Source organism: Somniosus microcephalus, chromosome 5, assembly GCF_052327205.1.
Source record: "Somniosus microcephalus isolate GS21.2 chromosome 5, FLI_Smic_1.0, whole genome shotgun sequence".
Lineage (NCBI taxonomy): Eukaryota > Metazoa > Chordata > Chondrichthyes > Squaliformes > Somniosidae > Somniosus > Somniosus microcephalus.
Genome location: NC_140991.1, coordinates 30,877,644 through 30,896,926, shown reverse-complemented (window position 1 = coordinate 30,896,926; position 19,283 = coordinate 30,877,644). Strand labels below are relative to the sequence as shown.

The 19,283-nt window shown below is 42.6% G+C and overlaps 1 protein-coding gene across 9 annotated transcripts in view; it reads left to right on the top strand.

Moving 5' to 3' along the window:
• Positions 1 to 341: 341 nt before the first annotated feature.
• LOC147116985 (histone-lysine N-methyltransferase 2C-like) overlaps positions 342 to 19,283 on the top strand; it is a 432,640-nt gene continuing 413,698 nt past the window's right edge. For 7 of the 9 annotated variants that reach the window (XM_085987507.1, XM_085987506.1, XM_085987505.1 and 4 more), the window contains exon 1: positions 343 to 1,923. The gene's annotated coding sequence lies outside the window, so the exon portion shown is untranslated. Of the gene's footprint in view, positions 1,924 to 19,283 lie in introns of all 9 variants that reach the window. The other 2 variants (XM_085987500.1, XM_085987501.1) reach the window with 1 other exon arrangement.

Genomic DNA, 19,283 nt, shown 5'->3' with positions numbered 1-19,283 from the left:
CTAGTTCTTTCTCCCCTACACGCCACCATAGCAACCTTTCTACATTTGCACTGCTTTCCCGAGTCAATTTGTCAACGCTGGAGAGGAGGAGGAGGGGAGAGAGAGAGAAGAAATGTACTGAGGTTCTTTGATTTTAATGTACATGATTTACTGCACTTGCAAACACCGCTCAATCGACTTTTTTTTTCTCCTGCGCTTGTGCTGCCTTGACAAATGGGTGTACTCCACCAGAACACTTCACATGGGCGGGTTAACACAGAGCCAAAGAACGAAAGAGAGGGGAGAATTCAGATCCATTGCGTTTCGAAGTCCAGGCCAGAGTTTGCCACGAACCTATTGGCTAATGGTTGGTTAGAAAGTCTCCTCACTTGGGTTGGGAGGTTGGTATCGCTCCACGGGGTCATCACAGTTGTTCTGAAAAGAGAAATATTGCAACCTAAATGGGGTCGGGTCTATACACACACACACACACAAAACACCTCACAACCACCCTTTGAATTGAGCACAGTTGATTGATTGATTTGCAGGGGTGGGTTTCCCTTTGTTGTGCTCGGTGTGATCAGGGTAGCGAGAGAGAGAGAGAGAGAAGGGTGCAAGTCTTTGGGTTAACTGTGTGTGTGGTGGTGAAGGTACTCGTTGCTGCAGGACTGTGACTGACAGAAGGTAGAGGAGGAGGAGGAGAGGGGGGGAGGTTGTTCTCAGGCTCTTTCCAAGATGGCCACCAATGATGGAGTAATGTAATAACTTTACATCGCGTTTGTTTGTTTTTTTTTAGTTAAAAGGCGCTCCTTGACCCCCCCTTGCCAGAGGATTTCGAGCGGGGGTGGAGAGATAAATGTGCGTTCGGTCCTGGCTGTTTTATTTTCTTTTGAAGAAGAAAATCAAGATATAATATGTGTGTGTATTTCTCGCAAACACCTTTGGATTAGTGCCGGGGAGGACTTCAACCGTGCGTTGGGTTTTTTCCTCTCTCCCTCTCTTGATGACTTGTGCGTGTGAGGATTTGGGAGAAGGATTCGCAGGCACAACCACTTGAAGAAAAACCTCTTGATTTATATTAGAGATATATTTCTTCCCTCCCTCTTCGCCCCCCTTTCTCTTCCTGTCCCCTTTTTTCTCTCTCTCTCTACATTTCCTCTCACTCCCATCTCAATTTCCCCCCACCCCTACACCTCTTCTGTCACCAATTTTTTCTGGGGAATTTCTTCTTGTGTCTGGAGGGAATCGCCACAAAGTTTTTTTTTAAATAACATTTTTTTGGGGGGTGGGGGGGCGGAAACTAACGTCGAAAGAAAGAGGAAAAAAAGAAGCCTGGAAGTCTTTCAGTCGGATTCTGGCGAGCGAGTGTGGAGGATTTTAAATTGGAAAGAAAGAAGAAAAAATAAAAGAAAGGGAAAAAAAAGTGTTGAGGGGAAAACAACAGGGAGAGAGAAAAAAAAGGCTCGACGCTTGAGGCGGGTTTCTTTTTTATATATCATTTTTTAAATATATATATTGGACGTGGCAAGAAGAGAAACCGAGAGGGAAGCTCTTTTTTTGTCGGTGAGAGTCGGAGGAAAAGAAAAATAATAATACATGGAAGATTCTGGATAAATTCTGGTGGCCGCCGATTTCTTGGGCATTTGCTGGAATTCTCCACCTTTTTTTTTCTCCTGATCCGAGGATAAAAATTGTGTGTGTGTGTGTGAGGGGGAGAGAAACACAACTTATTTACTGTTAAAATATACACACCAGCAGCAACAACAAGAGAAGAGCAAGCATTTCCACAGGCCAATACGTCAAATTTTATTCGATATATACACACACACAGAAAGAAATCTTTTTCCACCCCCAACATCAACAAAAAAAAACACCAAGCGCCGTTTACCCCGATGACAGTTGAGGTCATGAACACAAAAACTCCGCTCTTCTAGGATTTAAAAGGTGAGCTTCTTTATTTTTCTTTATTTTTTGTGTGTGCGCGCTGATAATATAAAATGTACACACATGTGAAAATGACGAGGTGTTTGTGTGGCAGGATTGGGTTGCGTGGCTCCGGCTCCTTTTCAGGCCAAAAAAAAGGGGGGGGGGGGTCGAGTCGGGCGCCATTGTGCAACTTGCCCAGTCATGGTTTGCAAGCCTTGAAAATGCGGGACGAATGCTTTTACTTTTTAAATTATTTTTTATATAATTATATGCTTTTTTTTAATTGCAAAAAAAAAATTAGCGTGCAAAGACTTAATGCACAGCTGTCGTGCGAGTGCTTATCACTTTTTGGGTTGCAATTGGTTTTTTTTACACACCATTTTGTTGTCTGGAGAAGAGGAATGATGATTACTTGTGTATATATGATTCTTTAAATTGCAAAAAAATTAGCGTGCAAAGACTTCAATGCACAGCTGTCGTGCGAGTGCATATCACTTTTTTTGGGTTGTAATTGTTTTTTTTACACCATTTTGTTGACTGGAGAGGAGGGGAAGGGGGGGTGGGGGGTGGTGAGAGTTGATGGTGGAAGGAAGGGGAAAACACACACATAGACACGTCTGGAGACAAAGCCAGGAAGCGGCTCTCTTGAGAAGCTGTCAAACTAAATTTAAAAGCAACTTTTTGTCCCCAAGATTGAGTGAGATCGGGTGATTGAAATATTTGATCGTTCTGCAGGCTTTACTGGGATTGCACCGGACGGTAAGGTAGGGTCTGAGCTGAGTAGCAAAGCCATCAAGTCCTGATGTGTCCAAACTGCGCAGTCAAGCTGCCAACTCGAGCATTAACCACCCAGTCATGGCGGATCCCCGTGTCTGTGTGTTTTTACATGACAGTATTCTTAATCAACTTTTTTGTCTAGTGCAAAAAATAATTAGTTACCATTAATTTGTTGATTGCTAAACGAAATAAGTTTGGTAATGAAATTCGCATACCGAGGTTAGTGTGGTTTTTTTTAAAGCCACGTTTTATTTTTCAAATTTGCTTTGACATTGAAGAACTTGAAATAGCATTAAGTTTTTGTTTTCTGTCCTCTTGTACTGGCTGGTATCAGCCGATTTCCACTAGGTAACTTGCAATTTCCACTTCTCCATACACTTGAGTGTAAGTCTTTCAGTAAACTGTCATAATGTTACAGTGACAGGACTTCACGACGCCAATCTGTCTTCAATTGAAAAATGATCCTACAGCGAACTTACTATTTTTAATCGTGGTTTTTTTTATTTTGACCAGTTCAATTTAAAACGCTCCCAATGGGAGATCCTGAATAAATGTAAGTATTCTACGATTATGGACCCCTCTTGCTCTTGTTATGTTAAATCCCCAACTGAAAATGGGGGGAAAAAAACTAGATTGATCTGGCGAAGATCGCCTGCCACCTTTGAAATGTACTTCTTTTGTTGTATGTCGTTTTACTATGTACAGTATAGCTTTTTTTTAAATTACAAAAGGTTTTATTGACCAGACACACACTACTGTAACTACCCAACCCATCAGGGTACAGAATAATCCAGTTACTGTTTTGTAACATGTCAGAATACAGATAGATTTGCAGCTTGAAGCTGAATTAATTTGTAATTTAAAGGCCTTTACGTATAATCTGTTTCAGTTATATATGAAAATTAAAAACAATTGCCATATTATAGTTAGGAACGGGTCAGTTTTATAGTGCAACATAAACAACATGGTACATTAGCCAAACAAGAGCACAAAAGTAGTCACTTTCCTAAGAATTGCAACTCAAAATCACCAGTGTTGTATGCTGGTGCATTTTGGAGGTCTTCAACGTTAGTTGTATTTTACATGGTTGGATGATGGTCTCGGGAAGAGAACAGTGTAGTAAAGATAGGATTGTTGTAGAAGAAGGAAGCAAATGGAACCAGGCAGTGTTGTCTGACCAATTGCAATAGACTTTTTCCTCTAATTTTTTTTAACTGTGGTAATAAATAAGCCTAACCCTTGGGGGTGGGGGAATGTTCTGTGGTGTATAAGCAGTGTATTGTGATTGTGACGTGTGAAATGCTGGGCTGTAGACAGTGTCACTGTTTACTTCAAGTTCCTGATGGTTCAGCATTCAAAGTAGTTGTCAGTTCGTGTTCACTGCTTAGTACTCGCCCTCTTCTCAATGTACACACCCAGAGGAAAAGAACATGTGGATTTTGATGTCCTTTTTTTTTAGCACTACAGAACATGCATTTTTGAGAGTTTTGAAATGTTAGTTTTGCCAGTTTATAAATCCCTTTTGAAATATCTTATTAATGTCTGACTTGATGAGCTTCGTTTAAATAACTAGCACTTTCTCTGAGGAAGCCATATTCGTTCAGTGGTCTCAAAACTGTCTGTTTTATTCTGGGAGTGGCAATTGGAGTTAAGGTCTTGTGGTTGCAAGTTATTGCATGGCCAAGTAGAGGTTGATGTTAGAAGTGGCTATTTAATATTTTTGTGCCCAGTGCTTTGGGTTGACATATATATAATATTTATATACACGTGCGCGCACACATCTGCGCACACTTCCTGTCAATTTTTTACGTTAAAATTCTTATGTCCATCATCGGCAGTATGTCATAACTATGGGGCAACTAGTTTACATAGGCAATTTCCACTATAAATTCCCATGTCTATATTTATATCTAAAAGTAATGACCGACTTATGCTTTAAAATGGGGACTGAATTACCCCTGCGCAACCTGGTCCAATTATCCGCTGCCATTTTTATACCGAGTTAAATTTACTTTAGTGACTTCTGTTTCTTGACAAGAAGCATGATTTTTTTTTTTGTTGAAAAGTGTAATTAAGTGAGTCCTGTAAGTTAAAACAATTCATTTTTGGCTCTGCCTGCCTGTTTCGTGTCACTTGTTCAACTTCTCCTGTTCTCCTGGAGGCCCCAAACAATCAACTAAAATGTTAACTTTCAGCATTAAAGCATCATGTGATTTGTAGTGAAGAATGGAAAAACTGAATAACAGGCAGTTCGTTTTTACATGCACAGAATTTTCACAAGAAGGTGGCCTGGGGAGATGAATGATTTTCAAAATACACTTTTTTTTTAATGAAACAGATACATTAAAACGTCACTTATACTAGTCATTGCTGTAACTCGTTCAGCTGCAGTAAAACATCACCAGCTTGGTTAACGTGGAAGGTTTGTAGAAGGGTTTTAGCACCGCACAGATAGGGATTTGTGTAAAAGTTGTGCTGATAAAATTGTATCCAAAATTGTTTTTTTTAAAAAGACTACATTAGTGGACTTGAGAGAGATGGGGCAAAGCACTTTCCCACTGGTCTTTTCTGTTTGGACTTTGATTTCTGACTGCCGTGAGGTTTTGATTTTAATTTATTTGTTGTATTGAGATTTTTTGTTTTTTTCTTCGAAGACACTAACTACCTTTTTAAAAAAAAAATTCTATCCATATTCGGTATAATGCACTTTTTAATGGCATCAGTACCACAGTGCAAGTGAGTGGTTCTACCACTACCTACAACAACTTTTTGATACAGAGCCTTTAAAGTAGTAAAACATCCCAAAGCGCTTCACAAGAGCCAACAAAATTTGACAGCAAGCCACATGAGATATTAGGACACGTGACCAAAAGATTGGTCAAAGAGGTAGCTTTTAAGGAGTATCAGAGGTGGAGAGGTTTAGGGAGGGAATTCCAGAGCTTCGGGCCTTGGCAGCTGAAGGCACGGCCGCCAATGGTGGAGCAGTGAAAATTGGGGCTGCACAAGAGGCCAGAATTGGAGGAGCGCAAAGATCTCGGAGGGTTGTAGGGCTGGAGGAGGTTACAGAGATAGGAAGAGGTGAGGCCATGGAGGGATTTGAAACCAAGGATGAGAATTTTAAAATTGAGGCGTTGCTGGACCAGTGTTTAGTGAAGCTATACTTCAGGTCAATGTCTATTACATTTTGGGCACTCTCCCTGTTCACGACAAAAGATGTTTCCATAAGCCGACCTGCATCTTCTATGAAGTGAAACTAGCACCCTTATGTGTGATGAGTGGGAAATGGTGCCACGTGACTAACAATTACCCATTTGTGACGGTATTATACACAGGAGACTGTGTGGGCTGCCCATCGCACACTTCTGTCTACTCTGAATGTTAGTAACTATTACAGTCTGATTGTAACATTCAGGCTAAACTACTGGATATATTGATGACTGAGGCAGTTACACAGAAGCAAAAGACAAACAGCAAGTAACTAGTAGTACAATTGGACAGGACTATGTTGAGGCATTTTCTCTCTTTTCCCCCCCTGGCTGTGACAGAACCCAGTCTGTGTGTTCGCCTGCCAAACCATTTCCAAAATACAAACTAATTTCTGATGCAACTAATTATGAATACAGACCACAATGGCACTGTGAAGAACTGGCTTGGCCAGATGGCCTCCAACTGAAACATGGATATCTCTAGATGGTGTGTTTTTCTCCCCTGCATCAAAACAAGAGGTTTATGGCTCAGCCATGTTTACTTGAAGTTAATTTTTAATAGTCTGTGGACTATCTAAAACCATACAAAAATGTGTTTTTTTATTTGAGGCAAGATGAACTCTGCTTATTTCAGTCCTCAGCTGCTTTTGTGTCTTTTAAACTTGCCACATCACAGGAAGCGACCGTATATGATGTGTTTGTTACTGAACCACCTTCAGTATAAGCTTTACAAGTCTGATGATGCTCTGAGTTCAATGTGAAGTTCACAAGACCATGGTCAGAATAAAGCAACAGTCCATACACTAAGTCGAGCACACTCAGCCATTTGGAAGTTGTGATTGAGTATTTGCAGCTATTGCAAGCATAGTTGCCTCCATGTCATGTTTGGAACTTTAATTTGCTAGTTGTGAACCTTGCTTAATTTTGGGGAAAGAACTGTGTACGTCCGCAATGTGAAAGCTTTATTTGTCACTCTGTACAAGTGGGCTGAGAGTTCAGACTTTGTTGTGGCCAGAACAAAATGGTGGCCTGTAGTGTGTCACAACGGTGGCTTGTTGGTCCTTTGCCAGACTGTAGCAAGGGAAGATTTTTTTTAAAGAATAAAGATAAGCAAACTATGTTTCTTTAAAAAGTGGTGTTTGGAATGGAGAGAGAAGAAGCATGGTCAATTTAAATTTGTAAAATATAGGTACACAGTTAAAGGATGAGTTGTAAAGCAGTAATTCACCCTTGAGGTGTAGAGTACGTTGATCAATTACTTAAGCTTTGGCCTGGTTTGTGAAGGCATCTGCAGATGTCTATAGATATACACAAGGTGCGTTTGCTGGAAAATGTTATCCCTGTATGTTGCAAGTCTCTGAATTTGATTCCCCTCCCATGTAACACTTGCAAATAAGGATGAATTTCCATCATTCTTGTGGCCCACTATGCCATACAACCATTGTTCTTCTGAACATTCATTGCAGGTGATGTGTTGCTCATTTGTGAATGGAAATGAAGGTGGGAAAAATATAGTTTTTTTTTATTTGTGTGGCACTAAACCAACCTGGGACTTCAAAGAACTCTAACCACAGTAATGAACATTGAAATAAGTTTTAATACTGTAACATAGGAAACGGAGAATGGCCAAAGCAGGAGAGGGTGGGTTTTTGTGGTCTCGTCTGCTTTCCTTCCTGAAGTCTTTCAGGGGTTTGTTGGATCAGGCATTTCCTTCTTTCCAGCAAGGGTATGACTTCATCAATTGCAATAGTTTGCTCATGTGTTAGCTAGACATACATGATGTATTTCTCACTATCTCTCATGTAAGTTTAGACAGTAGGTTTGCTAGGCCATTCTACTTCACCTTATGACCACATATATGCATCTTCCAATAGGGCCCCGTAGCCATTGGAAACCCTGGCTGATGCTCTTTCTGAAAATTTCATGTATGAAATTATTACTCACTGTCCCAACTGCATGCTGCACTTTACTGCTACATTTGGAGTCAAAAGAAGGCTTATAACCGACCAAATCCTGAACTTCACCTTGGAAACCACTTATGTTCAGGTAAATCTTCAATATAATTTCACTTTTTTTTAAACTTCAAGATCTCTTCCTACAATCTTGTTTTGTACAAAGCAGTTGTTGAGGGTAGTGTGGTAGATGTGTGTATGGACTTTCCAAAGGTGTTTGATAAAGTACCAATAATAGACTTAGTAAAATTGAAGCACATGGGATTAAAGGGGCAGTGGCAGCATGGATATGAAATTGGATATGAAAGCGGAGAGTGGTAGTGAACAGTTGTTTTTCAGATTGGAGGGAAGTATACAGTGATGTCTCCCAGAGGTTGGTATTCGGACCACTGCTGCTCTTGATGTATATTAATGACCTGGACTTGGGTATACAGGGCCTCATTTTAAAGTTTTCAGATGACATGAAACTTGGAAATGTAATAAACACTGAGGAGGATAGTAACAGATTTCAGGAGGACATAGACAGACTAGTGAAATGGGCAGACATGACAGATGTCATTTAATGCATTTTGGTCGGAAGAATGAGGAGAGGCAATATGAACGAAATGGTGCAATTTTAAAGGGGGTGCAGGACAGCGACCTGGGGGTGTACGTACACCCATCTTTGCAGGTGGTAGGACAAGTCCAGAAGGTTTTTAAAAAAAAAAAGCATACAGCTTTATAAACAGGCATAGAGTACAAAACAAGGAAGTTATGCTGAACCTTTATAAATTACTGGTTAGGCCCCAGCTAGAGTATTGTGTCCAATTCTAGGCACCGCACTTTAGGAAAGATGTCAAGACCTTGGAGAGGGTGCAGAGAAGATTTACTAGAATGGTACCAGGGATGTGGGACTTCAGTTATCTGGAGAAGCTGGTTCTCCTTGAAGCAGAGAAGGTTAAGGGGAGATTTAATAGGTGTTCAAAAAAATGAAGGGTTTTGATAAGAGTAAATAAGGAGAAACTATTTCCAGTGGCAGGAGGGTTGGTAACCAGAGGACATAGATTTAAAGTAAAAGAACCAGAGGCGCGATGAGATGAGGATTTTTTTTACGCAGCGAGTTATGATCTGGATTGTCCTGCCTGAAAGGGTGGTGGAAGCAAATTGAATAGTAACTTTCAAAAGGGAATTGGATAAATACTGGAAGGGGAAAAATTTGCATGACAATGGGACTAATTGGATAGCTCTTTCAAAGAGCCAGAACAGGCACGATGGGCTGAATGGCTTCCTTCTTTGCTGTATCATTCTATGATTAAAAAATAGATAATAGTATCACTGTGCTCATTTTGCTCATAAGGTCACATAATTCATTTGTACTGCGGTCCTCACAAACTCTGTGTAACCCCCATTTAAAATAAATCCATCACGGCTTTGCTGTCAGTGCAGTTACATTTATTTATCTATGAATATTAATGCCTTCACAGCAATATTCCCTCTAATTTATTTGAGTGCGCGGCCCATTAAAATTTCCGAGCATGAGCGGTTTTTCCATTTAAAAGCCGGTGAGCGGCTTGAGCAGGACCCCCAGACTGCTGTGTGGCCGCACAGCTTAACGGGAACATTGCTTCACAGTCCTTTTGCCATTGATAGTTTCACAAATAAAAATCTTGCCACTCACCTGAAAAATCAGTTGCTCTATGTAGTCATCCGCCACTACAACAACTTTAGTTTACTGGTAGTAAAATGTCTTTATTGCTTCACAGGAGAGTTATCAGATAAAATTTAATGCTGCGCCACATAGAGGTATTGGGACAGGTGACCAAAAGCTTGGTCAAAGAGGTAGGTTTTAAAGAACGTCTTAAAGGAGAGAAAGATAGCGAGGCGGAGGTTCAGGGAGGGAATTCCAGAGCTTCGGGCCTAGGCAGCTGAAGGCACAGCCGCCAATAGGGGGATGGAAGTCGGGGGTGCATCAGAGGCCATAATTGGAGGAGCGCAGAGATGTTGGAGGGTTGTAGGCTAGGAGGAGGTTGGTTCCATTCTCCTCAATCCAGCCATAGCCAATGGCAATGGCCTCTTTTCCCGCTCCCGCACCGTTACCTCTGGAGTCCCCCAAGGATCTATCCTTGGCCCCCTCCTGTTTCTCATCTCCGTGCTGCCCCTCGGCGACATCATCTGAATACACGTCAGGTTCCACGTGTACGCTGACAAAACCCAGCTCTACCTCGCCACCACTTCTCTTGGCCCCTCCACTGCTTCTAATTTGTCACACTGGACATCCGACATCCAGTACTGGATGAGCAGAAATTTCCTCCCAACTAAATGTTGGGCAGACCAAAGCCATTGACTTTGGACCAAGCCACAAACTCCATTCCCTAGCCACCGACTCCATCCCTTTCCCTGGCAACTGTCTGAGGCTGAACCAGAGCGTTCGCAACCTTGGTGTCGTATTTGACCCCGCGATGAGTTTCTGACCCCACATCCGCACCAAAGACCGCCTACTTCTACATCCATACGCCCAACCCCTCCCCGCTTCAGCTCATCTGTTGCTGAAGCCGTCATCCGTGCCTTTGTTACCTCTAGACTTGACTATTCCATCACACTTTTGGCCAGCCTCCCTCCTTCCACGCTCCATAAACTTGATCTCATCCAAAACTTCGCTGCCTGTATCCTAACTTGCACCAAGTCCTATTCACCCATCACCCCAGTGCTCGCTGACCTACATTGGCACCCGGTCCAGCAACGCCTCAATTTAAAAATTCTCGTCCTTGTTTTCAAATCCCTCCATGGCCTTGCTCCTCCCTATCTCTGTAACCTCCTCCAGCCCTACAACGCTTAAGGATCTCTGCGCTACTCCAGTTCTGACCTCTTGCGCATCCCCGATTTTAATCACTGCACCATTGGCGGTTGTGCTTTCAGCTGCCTAGGCCCCAACCTCTGGAATTACCTCTCCCAATCTCTGCTTAAAACCTACCTCTTCGACCAAGCTTTTGGTCACCTGTCCCGTTATCTCCTTATGTGGCTTGGTGTCAAATTTTGTTTGATAACGCTCCTGTGAAGTGCCGTGGGGCATTTTACTACGTTAAAGGCGCTATATAAATACAAGTTGTTGATAACTTGTATTGCTTTTGTTATGTTTTGTGGTATTGTTTGAAAGGCGCTCAGGCTGTTACAGTATCAGTAACTCACTGAAAGGTATTGCACCCCCTTTATGGTATGTTTGTTGCAACTTTTCAGGAAACCAAACTTTTGCAGAGGCTAGAGGGAAACTGAATTGGCAACGGGGACTCGGATGACCAAACCATGAACGAATTTGATCAGTTTTGCCCTTTTATTGTGTTTGCCATTGGTTGTTGTGCAGATGTCCGCCAGGCACTCCACACAATTGTTCTTGATGAAGGATTAAAGATTTGATGTAATCACTGATTACTTGAATCTAATCTGCAGTTGTGTACTATGAAACATACGTAATCGTCCATGAAGTATTATCTCGTATGCATTATTATTTAGTAGTCAGATGCAGCACATTGAAAATGTGGGTCTGTTGGGACTAATAAGCCATAGGAAAAAAATGTCAGTTTAATAAACCAATATATTTTAATGTTGGATAATGTTCCATAATTCATCAGCTGAAAATGCTTCTACTACTAGTACTTCACCCTTGTGGAGAGATAGCAGAAATTGCCCTCTCCAAACACAACCAAAATCTGGAGACAGAATCTATAATTGTATAGTTGGGCATCTTTCACTGTTTGAGGGGACGTATTATAAACATTTTGCACATCTACCATTATACTTTTCTGAAATCCAAGTGACATCCCTGCAGGCTCTAATGGAAGCAAGTCATCCATAGAACAAACTGTCTCACTATTGATAGTAAATGGCAGATGAGAGATAATCATAGTTCACTTCTTCTTGAAGTGCTCATAGCGTGAATGTTTCACAGTTTGAATGTTGTGCAGTCTTTTCACATCAGGTGAAAGATGCTATTAAGACTGATGACATTTCATCTGAGATTTTTTTTTGTTCCTGAGAATTTCGATTTGTTTTCTTGTGATGTTCACTATTGTTATTTCACCAGAAGATTGAATAAGACAGTACAGAAGTTTTAGTTGTGTAAATTTTAAGTACATTTTGTACTGAGATATCCATTCGAGAGTGACATTGGTAACTTAAGTTGTAAGTTTTTAGATATCTTCACTTAAGGTGTGGGGATATTTCCCTGTTGACCACCTAATAACTGATCAACAATTAAAATTACACAGTACTGTTCTTTTACAATTTGACAAGAACTTGTATTTCTGATTTTCTGAGCGGGTTTTAAGCATAGTAAGAATCTTAGCAAGATACCTAAAAATTGACAATGAACCAACTGTGTAGTGCAAAGTAAAATAGAACTCGGGGTTGTGCTCATTCTGTGCTTGAGATATTCATTGTAGTAAACCCAGTCAATTTCTTATTTGCAGAACTAGGCTGCCAATTATATATAGTTGGAACAATAAGTAATATGCAACCATGATATATTCAACTTAAATTAATGCAGGGCAAAGAGCTAATGGATTTCAAAATGTGGCATTCAACTAGCAACTTGATTTAAACTGCAACAATTTTTATATAGCGCCTATTAATATAGCAATATGCCACAGGGATTTAGGACAGCGAGGGTGAGGTAGCTGAAGGCATTGTACAAGAGCAGGTTTTGGTAGAGTTTCAGATTGTGGGAGCAAGATGGCTAAAGGTTCTGCTACTGATGGTAGAGTGGGAATAGGGCTGTGTATGTCAAAATGTTCCCTTCCTTCCAGATGCTGCCTTACTTGCTTATTAGTGTTTTCAGTTTTTGTTTCAGATCAGCGTTAGATCCCTCATTTGATTTTTTGGAGTTTTTAATCTTCCGTACATTAAAGTTTTCCGGTTCAAAATGCGTCATAAAATTAAAAAATAAACTTCCTAAAGGGCCATAACTTCAAAGCATTTTTCCTGAATGAGCTACTTATAATGACTAAGATCAACAGAATATCGCTTATCCTGAAATTAAAAATTGGCTCCTGGACAATTATTGTATCCGAATTACGTTTTATAAGCATATCACAGAAGCCGATTTTCTTTCGAGCACGAAATTGCAACCGTTTATTCAAATAACATGCAGGCGGTTTACCAGGTGTAAGACTTTGATGCAAAGTCTGTTTTTGGAATGCTGAAATGGACATTGAAACATTAAAACCTAGCTGCACAAGGTTTAGATTGATCATTTTTGACGCACATACTGCAGCAAAGTACTTTATAACCAATATATAATTCACAACACATCATTAACGAGAGGAATTGTTGGACCGGCACCGGTGGGGTTAAGCCAACCCTCCTCCCTTTTATTAAGTTCGCGGTTGTGCAACCGAATTGCACCTGGGCGCTGACTCTTTTTCCCCGATTTTTAAATTAAAGTGATGCATCCGATTTTTGTGTGGCTATGATTAAAATGAGTTGGCCGTGAGGAAAGTAGCGTTGAGGTTCGTTCGGGGTCTCGGGAATATAATCAAATTGGAAGGTCACGTATCTTTTCTCCGCCCCCGCGCCGCGCCGATTGGCTGTCGGAAGTAAGCTGGCGTTCCACACGGAGTCCTGGAGCGCAGCGCGGCTGGAGCCCGGCGATTAGATAACTCGCTTGTCAATCCTCGAGCGACCCATTTCCCAACTTGGTTTGAGCTGACAAAAGAAGCGCCTACCCAGCGTGCATTAGTTTGTTGATAGCAGCAATCAGTGGGAAGGGGAGACGGCAGGAGTCTGGCTGGAGAGCAGCCAGCACACACACACACAACGCAGCCGCGGTGTAAAAGGCGACTGTCGCTCGCAACCGGCTTTCCTTCACCGCTTAAATATGACTTCGCATTCAAAAACAGAGGAGGGCGGGGAAGTGAATGCTGGAAATGGACATTAGGGCGTTCAGCCCTGACCGGTGAAAAGACGGGTTAACGTTTTTTGGATGGGTCCTCTTCACCACGCCTTTCGTGAGTTGAAGGGTACTCGCCTAAAAGGTTAACCTATCTTCATTTTATTTCACTTTTTACCATGTTTTCCAATTGCTATTTCAGATGTCATTAATAGTGTTGGCAAAAGTCCTGCGACGATTGCAAGGACTTTGTAAACGTTCCTTTTTTCTTTAAAAGGAAATTGTATTACAGGAAACGTTTGCAGCACGGTGGCATAGTAGTTAGCACTGTTGCCTCACAGCGCCAGGGACCCGGGTTCGAATCCGGCCTCGGGTGACTGTGTGGAGTTTGCACATTCTCCCCGTGTTTGCGTGGGTTTCCTCCGGGTGCTCCGGTTTCCTTCCACAGTCCAAAGATGTGCGGGTTAGGTTGATTGGCCATGATAAAAATAAAAAAATTGACCCTTAGTGTTTGGGGGGATTAAATACGTGGGGTTACGGGGATAGGGCTTGGGTGGGATGGCTGTCGGTGAGGGACCGGGTGCTAGGGTTTGGATGATCAGCCATGATCTCGTTGAATGGCGGAGCAGGCTCGAAGGGCCGAATGGCCTACTCCTGCTCCTATCTTCTATGTTTCCCAATATTTTAAGTCCATCTGTGACTCATTTGCAATAATGTCACTTTTCCATGATTTGCTAGCAACAACAAAGTATGCAACAGACAAATATATAATTTGGGAAGCCTTTCAGCTTGTGTTGAGCTGAGTTTTAAAACTGGTTCACTAAAATTAGGGTCCTAAGTAACCCCTCTCCCAAAAAGATGGAAATAATAATCTGGTGATTGTATAATGTTTTGGAGGTTTTTTTTGTGTTATTGAGCCCTGTACTCTTGAGTAGAATCACTATATTGCATCATCAGGTACAATTTAGATTTCCTTACTGGGTGTGTTAGGGAAGCTTTGGCAAAGCAGTTGGGTGGAGCACTTTGTGGTGAAAATATAAATTTGTCAATCAACTCTAGGGGGCGGGGGAATGTGAGGCACGTGACCTGTGATCTGTTTAAGAGCTCCCTCCATGTTTCTGTTGCACTGTTTTGAGAAGTTTTCAAATGGCACCGATGCTGTTAAGCCAGCTCTTTCTAATAAAAAGCAAAATTCTGCAAATGCTGGAAATCTGCAACAAAAACAGATTTGGCTTTTCTACTGATGTATAATGTACAACATAATGAGAAATCCTGTTTTTAGTTTGGTACAGCACAAAATGACACACTGCTCTTTGGGGGCTCTTCCTTCCTAAAAATCTACACATTCCCTCCCCACTGCATTCCCACATTTTATCATATAGTTTAGCATTTCAAAAATTAAATGCTGAGCTGCAGGTCACTCTGCTCTTGGGTTTAATTGACAGTTTCAAAATATTAGTTCATCTACTTGGACATCTAATGGTAAATTTCAAATTGTTACTTCAGAGAGCTGCTTTATTCCATCTCGGAATTATTTTTACAATAAGAGAAAAAGTTACTTAGAGAGAAACATGAGTGAGTTTAATAACAAAGCCACCATTTACACTTTTACCATGAGTCATGGACCAAAAAGAATCATGGTCACTAAGTGAAATGGAACTTGCAGTTAGAACGATTTCTGAGCTGTATTTGAACCTTTGGCAGTGTGATTGGTTTAGTCAGCTGGAGTCAGAGCAGAGTGATTTTTAAAAGTATATTAAAGAGGGAGGAAAATAGTAGGAGAATACTTTATACAGAAGTGAACTCCTATATGTATCTCCCTCTCTCTTTCTCTCTCAACATTATATTTTAGGAAATAAATGTTTGATTATACACACAGCTTGCTTTTACCTCCACAAAGACTAATGCTTCACTGGATGGCTCAGTATAATGGGAGCCAGACTGGAGTCAAGTCAGAACCACCTGACCCCAGGGGGAAAAAAATCATTATCAATTGGATCATGCTACAAACTCAAATGGTAGAGGGCTTTCGGGGCAGAAGGGTGGCTTGAGTGATGGTTCCCATTATAATGAACGGTGCTGCTCCAGAACAGACATGGGCAATCCCAATACATGTCAACAGAGCAACTGCGGAGGAAAGTGGCCAAGTGAAATGCCATTCTCCATGGGGGTAAAATTAACCTGTAAAATTGAGGATTTTTTTTGTTGAAAGATTGTGTGTGATTACGATGGAGAAGAGTAATCTTCCATGAAGTGCTCATGGTTTTACTGTCTGGGTTTATAATTGTATTCATACTGGAGGGCACTTCTGATGATTGACTCTCCATCCTGGCTCTTTAAAGGGACCTGTTTTTGGGAGCTGGGATTTTCCCCACTTAGCTCCAGGTATCTGTGCAAGTCACTACCCTAATGTAGTGCCTGACTCGCCCGAATGTAGAGCCTGACTTGCCCTAGATAAGTTTTGGAAATCTTAGTGCTCTATGCTGATCAGCTGTACAGTATATTCTGGGAGTAGCCTGGTAGAAACTTGGAGGTCCTTGGGACTTTGCTCTTGCTAACTTGTGCCTAAGCTGTCTGAATGTAGGTAAGTGGGGTGTGTCCCTGCAGGGAGAGTTTGTACTCCATATCAGCAAACAGAAATTCTGTCTCCATCAATATCTCAGTAGCTCAGTTTGGAGACACTGTAAATGCACTTCACCTGTAATATATACTTCACAATCATCTACCACAATTCAGTAACCAAGCAAGTGAAGCACTTAACGATCAAAAAAAACTAGCACGTCTGCTTTTTGTCCAGCCATTTTACAACAAATGCACAAAAAAGTTACTAATTATTTACTATTCAGAAGTACAATAAACCAAATCTGGTTTCCCAATTAGCCACATGTGACTAGTTGTTAACATATTGGACAATGCTGCTTCACATCTTGCACAAACATCAGATGGTTTTCACTGGGTTCCTCATGGCCATATCGCCCTGGCTAATGGCCTCAAACATCTGGACCAACTTTCCTGGACAACAAATTTCATCTACCCCTTCTCCCCCCCACCACCACCCCCCAAAAAAATTCCATGCCATACAAGGTCCACTGATACTGAGTGCATCCAATGTATAGTATACCAGTAGCAGACTCAACACTTGTACTTTGGGTCCTCTTCTAATGTGGACAAATCACACATTGCTACAGCAACTCGAGTTCCAGGTTTTGGAGCTTGAGCAGCGGCTGGAGTCACTGCGGTGTATCCGCGAGGCTGAGTGTTACGTGGATAGCATGATTCTAGAGGTGGCCACCCCGCAGCTTAAGAGTATACAGGCAGAGAGGGAATGGGTCACCACCAAACAGAAGAGGAGGACCAGGCAGGTAGTGCAGGAGTTCCTGGAGCGCATCGTGCTCTCCAACCAGTATTCTGTTCTGATTACTGGTGAGGACAATGGTTCCTCTGGGGAGTGCAGCCAGAGTCTAGTCCACGGCACCACGAGTGGCTCAGCTGCACCGGGTGGGAGGAAAAAGAGTGGAAGAGTAATAGTGGTAGGGGATTCAATAGTTAGGGGAGCAGACTGGCGTTTCTGCGGCCATAGACGTGACTCCCGGATGGTATGTTGGCTCCCTGGTGCCAGGGTCAAGGATGTCACTGAGCGGCTGCAGGACACTCTGAGGGGGGGGAGGGTGAACAGCCAGAGGTCGTTGTCCATATCGGTACCAACGACAGGCAGAAAGAGGGATGAGGTCCTGCAGGCAAAGTTTAGGTAGCTAGGAGAGAGATTGAAAAGCAGGACCTCAAAGGTAGTAATCTCCGGATTACTCCCGGTGCCACGAGCTAGTGAGTACAGGAATAGGAGGATAGAACAGATTAATGCATGGCTGGAGAGATGGTGCAGGAGGGAGGGCTTTAGATTCCTGAGGCATTGGGACCGTTTCTTGGAAGGTAGGACCTGTACAAGCCGGACAGGTTACATAGAAACATAGAAGATAGGAGCAGGAGTAGGCCATTCGGCCCCTCGAGCCTACTCCGCCATTCAATGAGATCATGGCTGATCATCCAAACTCAGTACCCTGTCCCTGCCTTCTCCCCATATCCCTTGATCCCTTTAGCCTTAAGAAATATATCTAACTCCTCCTTGAATATATTTAATGAATTGGCCTCAACTGCCTTCTGTGGTAGAGAATTCCACAGGTTCACCACTCTCTCTGGTTGAAGAAGTTCCTCCTCATCTCTGTCCTAAATGGCTTACCCCTTAGACTGTGACCCCTGGTTCTGGACTCCCCCGACCATCGGGAACATCCTTCCTGCATCTAGTCTGTCTAGTCCTGTTAGAATTTTATAAGTTTCAATGAGATCCCCTCTCATTCTTCTAAATTCCAGCGAGTATAAGCCCAATCGACCCAATCTCTCCTCATTCCTGCCATCCCAGGTATCAGTCTGGTGAATCTTCGCTGCACTCCCTCCATGGCAAGAACATCCTTCCTCAGATAAGGCGACCAAAACTGCACACAATACTCAAGATGTGGTCTCACCAAGGCCCTGTACAACTGCAGCAAGACATCCTTGTTCCTGTACTCGAATCCTCTCGCTACGAAGGCCAACATACCATTCGCCTTCTTAACTGCCTGCTGCACCTGCATGCTTACCTTCAGCAACTGGTACACAAGGACACCCAGGTCTCGTTGCACTTCCCCTTCCCCCAATCTATTGCCGTTCAGATAATCTGCCTTCCTGTTTTTGCCACCAAAGTGAATAAACTCGCATTTATCCACATTATACTGCATCTACCATGCATCTGCCCAATCACCCAACCTGTCCAAATCATACTGGAGTTTCTCGGCATCCTCCTCAGACGACACAAAGCTGGGTGGGCGTGTGTGCTGTGAGGAGGATGCCGAGAAACTCCAGTATGATTTGGACAGGTTGGGTGATTGGGCAGATGCATGGCAGATGCAGATGATGTGGATAAGTGCGAGGTTATCCACTTTGGTGGCAAAAACAGGAAGGCAGATTATCTGAACGGCAATAGATTGGGGGGAAGGGGAAGTGCAACGAGACCTGGGTGTCCTTGTGTACCAGTCGCTGAAGGTAAGCATGCAGGTGCAGCAGGCAGTTAAGAAGGCAAATGGTATGTTGGCCTTCGTAGCGAGAGGGTTCGAGTACAGGAACAAGGATATCTTGCTGCAGTTGTACAGGGCCTTGGTGAGACCACACCTTGAGTATTGTGTGCAATTTTGGTCACCCTATTTGAGGAAGGATGTTCTTGCCATGGAGGGAGTGCAGCGAAGATCCACCAGACTGATACCTGGGATGGCAGGAATGACGTATGAGGAGAGATTGGGTCGATTGGGCTTGTACTCGCTGGAGTTTAGAAGAATGAGAGGGGATCTCATTGAAACTTATAAAATTTTGACAGGACTGGACAGACTAGATGCAGGAAGGATGTTCCCGATGGCAGGGGAGTCCAGAACCAGGGGTCACAGTCTAAGGATAAGGGGTAGGCCATTTAGGACAGAGATGTGGAGGAATTTCTTCACCCAGAGAGTGGTGAACCTGTGGAATTCTCTACCACAGAAGGCAGTAGAGGCCAATACATTA